Source organism: Rhinolophus sinicus, chromosome 6, assembly GCF_057876585.1.
Source record: "Rhinolophus sinicus isolate RSI-liver-muscle chromosome 6, RSI-T2T, whole genome shotgun sequence".
Lineage (NCBI taxonomy): Eukaryota > Metazoa > Chordata > Mammalia > Chiroptera > Rhinolophidae > Rhinolophus > Rhinolophus sinicus.
This window is the reverse complement of record NC_142506.1, coordinates 38,693,978-38,701,355: the sequence shown is the minus strand read 5'-3', so window position 1 is coordinate 38,701,355 and position 7,378 is coordinate 38,693,978. Positions and strand designations below refer to the sequence as shown.

At 37.4% G+C, this 7,378-nt stretch overlaps 1 pseudogene; it reads right to left on the bottom strand.

Moving 5' to 3' along the window:
* Positions 1-5,301: 5,301 nt before the first annotated feature.
* On the bottom strand, positions 5,302-7,021 carry LOC141567807 (heterogeneous nuclear ribonucleoprotein A1-like; annotated as a pseudogene).
* Between the last annotated feature and the right edge of the window lie 357 nt (positions 7,022-7,378).

Sequence of the window (7,378 nt, the reverse complement as noted above, 5' to 3'; positions counted from 1 at the left end):
ATCTTCTTCATATTCTTTACATACTGTAAGATATTAATCCCATCCCTGGGATAGTCCCATAATTCATCTTCTCTACTCCTATGTTCAGACTACTAAGCACTGCTTGAGAAAATCCCAGCATACATATGGAGTAGTGACACAATGAAATAGTGGTCTCCAAAATCAGCTAGGCCCTTGTTATTAACTAACATTCCTTTATTTGTTCTTATCCTTGGTCTAACCTATCAAAGTCCCTTGCAATGGTTAATTTTATGTGTCAACTTGGCTAATCTATGGTCACACACCAGTCTTGGTGTTTCTGTGAAGGTATATTTTAGATATACTTGTAATTAACATTTAAATCAGTAGACTTTGAGTACAGTACATTATCCACCATAACGTGGAGAAAAGACTGAGATCTCCTAAGGAAGAAGGAGTTCTGCCTCCAGATTGCCTTCATATTTAAGACTCCATATATGGAGAGAGAGAGAGAGAGAGAGAGAGAGAGAGAGAGAGAGAGAGAATCTCCGATTGGTTCTGTTTCTCTGGAGCACTCTGATTAATGTAACCCTTCAGCAACTATTAAAAAATATTTATTACTATCCTCAACAACTTTTTCAATCTCTACCCCTCTCACTTTCAGGAGACTTCCTTGTTACACTCAGAAGGTTTAAGCAATCTGGCCTGACCCTGCTGCCTCTATCTGATACCCAAGTGACTAATACCTAGGTAACATCTTTCTTTGGTATTTAAAGAAAAACATTGGAACCCTAATTATAATTCTGTGATGAGTACCAAAATGGTTACCAAGGTGTGGATGGCTTATGTATCCCTTGACTCTGTCCACACTGAAACTTTCTACTGCAAAAAAAAGCACCATTCCCACTCTTGAGGCTACCATTCGTTTTTGCCATGTAACAAATATTTACTCATAGTTTGGGTGACTAAGTTGATTTAGGACACAGGACAGTAGGGACTATTTAAAAAATTGAATATTAGACATCACTATCCTAAAACTCACTGTCCATTCCATATGAGCTGGAATTTCATACTCACCATTAGCCCCCTAAAATCCCAGCTTGATGCCATTTTCTCAGATCTCTCCCCCAGTACTTCCTCAGAACCTGACTACCACCTCTCTCTCATATATTTTCCTAACTTTTCTCACTTCTCTCCAGAAATGCCCCTTCCAGAAACTCTAAATTCTTCCTTCTCTATTACGCACAGCAATTCTACTCTGTTTTGTCCTAACCAAAAAACAGCAGTTCTCAAATTGTGCTTTGGGGACTCCAGCGGGGGTGTGGGGAGTGTTACTATTACTGTTTTAAGGAGACTGTAAGGAAAATAACTGTTTTCATAATATAACTAAGAAATTATTTACCTTTTTCACTGTCATTTTCTTAATAGTATATAGTGAGTTTTCCAGAAGCTACATGACATGGCATATTGCAACAGATTAAATGCAGAGTTAGATATGGGAATCCAGCTGTCTTCTATTAAGAACAACTATAGAGAGATTTGCAAAAATGTAAAACAGCAGCACTCTTCTCACTAATTTTTTTTTAATTTTATTACATTTATTGGGGTGACAATTGTTAGTAAAATTACATAGATTTCAGGTGTACAATTCTGTATTACATCATCTATAAATCCCATTGTGTGTTCATCACCCAGAGACAGTTCTCCTTCCATCACCATATATTCCATCCCCCTTACCCTCATCTCCCACCCCCCACCCCCCTTACCCTCTAACAACCACCAAACCATTGTCTGTGTCTATGAGTTTCTGTTTCTCATTTGTTTGTCTTGTTCTTTTGTTGTTTTGGGTTTATATACCACATATCAGTGAAATCACATGGTTCTCTGCTTTTTCTGTCTGACTTATTTCGCTCAGCATTACTCTCTCAAGATCCATCCATGTTGTCACAAATGTTCCTATATCATCTTTCCTTACCTCCGAATAGTATTCCATTGTGTATTTTTACCACAACTTCTTTATCCATTCATCTATCGAAGGACATTTTGGTTGTTTCCATGTCTTGGCCACCATAAATAAAGCTGCAATGAACATTGGAGCACACATGTCTTTATCTCTAAATCTTTTCAGATTTTTTGGGTAGATACCCAGGAGAGGGATTGCTGGGTCATATGGTAATTCTATTCGTAATTTTTTGAGGAACCTCCACACTGCCTTCCATAACGGCTGCACCAGTCTGCATTCCCACCAACAGTGTATGAGGGTTCCTTTTTCTCCACAGCCTCTCCAACACTTGTTACTATTTGTCTTGTTGATGATAGCCATTCTGACTGGGGTGAGGTGATATCTCATTGTGGTTTTGATTTGCATTTCTCTGATGATTAGTGATGTTGAGCATTTTTTCATATGTCTATTTGCCATTTGTATGTCCTCTTTGGAGAAATGTCTCTTCAAGTCCTCTGCCCATTTTTCAATTGGGTTGTTTGTTTTTTTGTTGTTGAGTTGCATGAGTTCCTTGTATATTCTGGATACTAGACCCTTATCGGAGGCACTGTTCGCAAAAATCTTCTCCCATTCAGTTGGTGGCCTCTTTATTTTGTCAATGGTTTCTTTTGCTGTGCAGAAGCTTTTAAGTTTCATATAGTCCCATTCGTTTATTTTAGCTTTTACTTCCAATGCCTTTGGAGTCAAGTTCATAAAATGCTCTTTGAACCCAAGGTCCATAAGTTTAGTACCTATGTTTTCTTCTATGCAGTTTATTGTGTCAGGTCTTATGTTTAAGTCTTTGATCCATTTTGAATTAACTTTGGTACACAGTGACAAATAGCAGTCCAGTTTCATTCTTTTGCATGTGGCTGTCCAATTTTCCCAGCACCATTTATTGAAGAGGCTGTCTTTGCTCCATTGTATGTTTTCAGCTTCTTTGTCAAAAATTATCTGTCCATATTTATGTGGTTTTATTTCTGGGTTCTCAATTCTATTCCATTGGTCTATGTGTCTGTTTATCTGCCAATACCATGCTGTTTTGACTATTGTGGCCCTGTAGTACAAGCCAAAGTCAGGAAGTGTGATACCTCCATTATTGTTCCTTTTCTTAAGATTGCTTTGGCTATTCGGGGTCTTTTGTGGTTCCAAACAAATCTGATGATTTTTTGTGCTATTTCTGTAAAATATGCCATTGGGATTTTGATGGGGATTGCATTGAATCTGTATATTGCTTTGGGTAATATGGCCATTTTAACTATGTTGATTCTTCCAATCCATGAGCACGGAACGTCTTTCCTTTTCTTTGTGTCTTCTTCAATTTCTTTCAAAAAAGTCTTATAGTTTTCAGCATATAGGTCTTTCACATCCTTGGTTAAGTTTATTCCTAGGTATTTTATTCTTTTTGCTGCAATTGCAAAAGGAATTGTTTTTTGTATTTCTTTTTCTGAGATTTCATTGTTAGTATATAGGAAGGCAATAGACTTTTGTGCGTTGATTTTGTAGCCAGCAACTTTACTGTATTCGTTGATTGTTTCTAATAGCTTTTTGGTGGAGTCTTTAGGGTTTCCTATATATAGCATCATATCATCTGCAAAGAGTGATAATTTAACTTCTTCATTCCCAATTTGGATGCCTTTTATTTCTTTCTCTTGCCTGATTGCTCTGGCAAGGACTTCCAACACGATGTTGAAAAGCAGAGGTGATAGGGGACATCTCTGTCGTATTCCTGAATGTAGAGCAAAGGGCTTCAGTTTTTCTCCATTAATTATGAGATTAGCAGAGGGCTTGTCATATATGGCCTTTATTATGTTAAGGCATTTTCCTTCTATACCTATTTTATTAAGTGTTTTAATCATAAATGGATGTTGTATCTTGTCAAATGCTTTTTCTGCATCAATTGATATAATCATATGATTTTTGTCCTTTATTTTTTTTATATGATGTATCACATTGATGGATTTGCGTATGTTGAACCATCCTTGTGCCCCGGGGATGAACCCCACTTGGTCGTGATGAATAATCTTTTTAATGCATTGTTGTATTCGATTTTCTAGAATTTTGTTTAGGATTTTTGCATCGGTATTCATCAGAGATATTGGTCTGTAGTTTTCTTTTTTTGTGCTGTCCTTACCAGGTTTTGGTATCAGGGTAATGTTGGCCTCATAAAATGAGTTGGGGAGTACTGTTTCTTCTTCAATTTTTTGGAAGAGTTTGTGCAGGATTGGTATTAGATCCTCTTTGAAGGTTTGGTAGAATTCACTAGTGAAGCCATACATGGAGAATAAACAACATACTTTTAAAGAAGGACTGGGTCAAAGAAGAAGTTACGGGGGCGGGGGGTGGGGGGTGGGAGATGAGGGTAAGGGGGATCGAATATATGGTGATGGAAGGAGAACTGACTCTGGGTGGTGAACACACAATGGGATTTATAGATGATGTAATACAGAATTGTACACCTGAAATCTATGTAATTTTACTAACAATTGTCACCCCAATAAATTTAATTAAAAAAAAAAAAAAAAAGAAGAAGTTAGAGGAGAGATCAAAAGATACATAGAAACAAATGACAATGAAAATACATCCTACCAAAATTTTTGGGATGCAACGAAAGCAGTTTTAAGAGGGAAATTTATCTGATTACAGGCCTAGCTCAAGAAACAAGAAAACTCCCAAATAAATAACCTCATGTTACACCTTAAAGAACTAGAAAAAGAAGAACAAGTGAAACCCAAGGTCAGCAGAAGAAAGGAAATAACAAAAATTAGAGCAGAAATAAATGAAATAGAGAACAAAAAGACAATAGAAAAAATTAATGTGACAAAGAGCTGGTTCTTTGAGAAGATTAACAAAATTGACAAACCCTTGGCTAGACTTACTAAGATAAAAAGAGAGAAGACACTGATTAACAAAATCCGAAACGTAAAAGGGGAAGTTATCATGGACACCACAGAAATACAAAGGATCATCCAAGAATACTATGAAGGACTATATGCCACCAAATTCAACAACCTAGAAGAAATGGATAATTTCTTAGAAACATATAGCCTTCCAAGGCTGAACCATGAAGAACTGGAAAATCTAAACAGACCAATCACCAGTAACGAAATTGAATCAGTCATCCAAAACCTTCTCACTAATTTTTTTAAAGACACATTTATTTAGCATCATGATCAGACTATTACATTTAACAATTGACAGCATGAGTGCGGGGGGAAAAAAAAACTACATTAAAACACGAATGCTTTACCCTTTCCACAGAACTGAAACTAAAATAAAGTGTTACAGGATCAGTCACAAAAACAGTCCTTGAGTATTTTGCCCATACACACTATTGTCTAAAACATGTCTTCTTTGTAGCACCTAGGCCCTGCCACCACTGGGTTCACAAATCTGTTGTAACCTGTAGCTTCCCTGTCACTTCTCTGGCTCTCCTGTCCTGCTAAGCTTTGTTTCCTGGCAGTAATTAAAACTACCATAGCTACTGCTGTTGCTGGAACCGCCATAGCCACCTTGGTTTTGTGTTTTGGCAAAGGATTGGCCTCCACCACTATAGGGGTCAGAGCTTCTGCCTCCAAAGGAGAAAGGAGAAAGTTTCCTCCTTTCATGGGTCCAAAATTTGAAGATTGGTCATTGTAATTGCCAAAATCACTGTAGCTTCTGCCACCTCCAAATGTGCTTCTTTCATCATTACCAAACCCATTATAGCCTTCCCCACTGGCAACATATCCTCCACCAGCACAACTGCCACCAGTCACCTCAACCACTGAAGTGTCCTCCATAGCCAAAGTCATCATTCCCACTAAAACCACCTCCATGACCGCCACCAAAGTTCCCAGAACCACTTTGACCCCTGGCTAGATGAAGCATTAGCCATCTCTTGCTTCGACAGGACTTTCCTTACTTCACAGTTGTGGCCATCCACAGTATGGTATTCCTGAATGAAAATCTTGTCTACAGAATTATGGTCATCAGAGGTTATAAAAGTGGAGCCTCTCTTCTTGCCATTGCCTCTGTCAGTCATGATTTCAGCCACTTCAATTTTCCCATGCTGTTCAAAATAATCTCTTAGGTAATGTTCTTCGGTGTCTTTTTAAATACCACCAACAAAAATCTTTTTCACAGTTAAGTGGGCACCAGATCTTTGAGAATCGTCTCTTATGACAGCCCTCTTTGGTCCCACAACTCCTCTATCCACGTTGTGTGGCCCTGCTGTCATGGCAGCACCCACCTCCTCCATGGTGGCACTCATAACAAACCCAAAACCTCTGGAGCACTGGGTGTTTGGATCTGTCATCACTACACAGTCTGTGAGCATTCCCCATTGCTCAAAACGACTCCTCAGACTCTCATAGATTGTTTCAAATTGAAACCTCCAATGAAGAGCTTCCATGGCTCTTCTGGCTCTTTGGGAGACACTGACTTAGATAGGATGACCACGGGAGGGGAGACTTTAACAATGCTTACTCAGCAGCATCCACCAACAGACAGCTCTCACTAATTTTTTTGAAAGCAATTATTTTTCATAAAAATACGTAATTTTGTTAGCATTTAATTAGTTTATCATTGTTATTTTTAAATAAATTAAAAATATATATTTCTTAAATTTCTGTTTCAATTTCTAATATGGCAAGTACCTATAATTATAACCCACCATAAACAGAAGCTCTTTGAGCCTTCAATATTGTTTTAAGAGTACAAAAGTGTCCTAGAGCCACAAAGTTTGAGAACTACCCAGGCCACGTTGTATTAGAATTCTACCTCTCACATCCCAAGAGGACATCAAGGCATTTTCCTTTTGAAAAGTCAATTTTTCTGGTATGAATTAGGGAACTTTTGTGAATTAATAGCAATCCAAAACACATTTTTAAAAATTGCTATTTTTTTCAGCTAAAGGCCAAATAATGTATATTCCCTACATATCTTTTATTCCTTCCCTCCAGACTCACACTAGTAAGGATCCTCACTCCTGTCAGTTCTGGTACCTTGTATGTTCTTGTATGTTCTCAATCTCATCTCATACCATTTACCTTCATGATCATCCTCAAATACTTCCTCTCTTTTATGTCTTAAATGATTCATTACTAACTCCCGTTCTCTTCATCCTATAAATGGGCATAAGCTCATCCAATTTAAAAAGATACACATAAAATTTATACATAATATAACTAACATGTAAATAATATTTAATGCATACATATATTATTCAAATTATGTATAATGATATGTAATTTAATTGCATATATAAATAAACACACACACACACAAACACACACACTTGTATATCCCATGATTCTAGTCCCACACTACCTCTCTATTCTTTTCAGCCAAGGTTTTGGTGAGAAAAGTTGAAACTTTTTCAGTCTTTATTCCCTCTCTTCAGCTCCTTAGAACCAACTTGTAACTGGATTTCATCACAGCAGCTGTCTCAAAGAATGG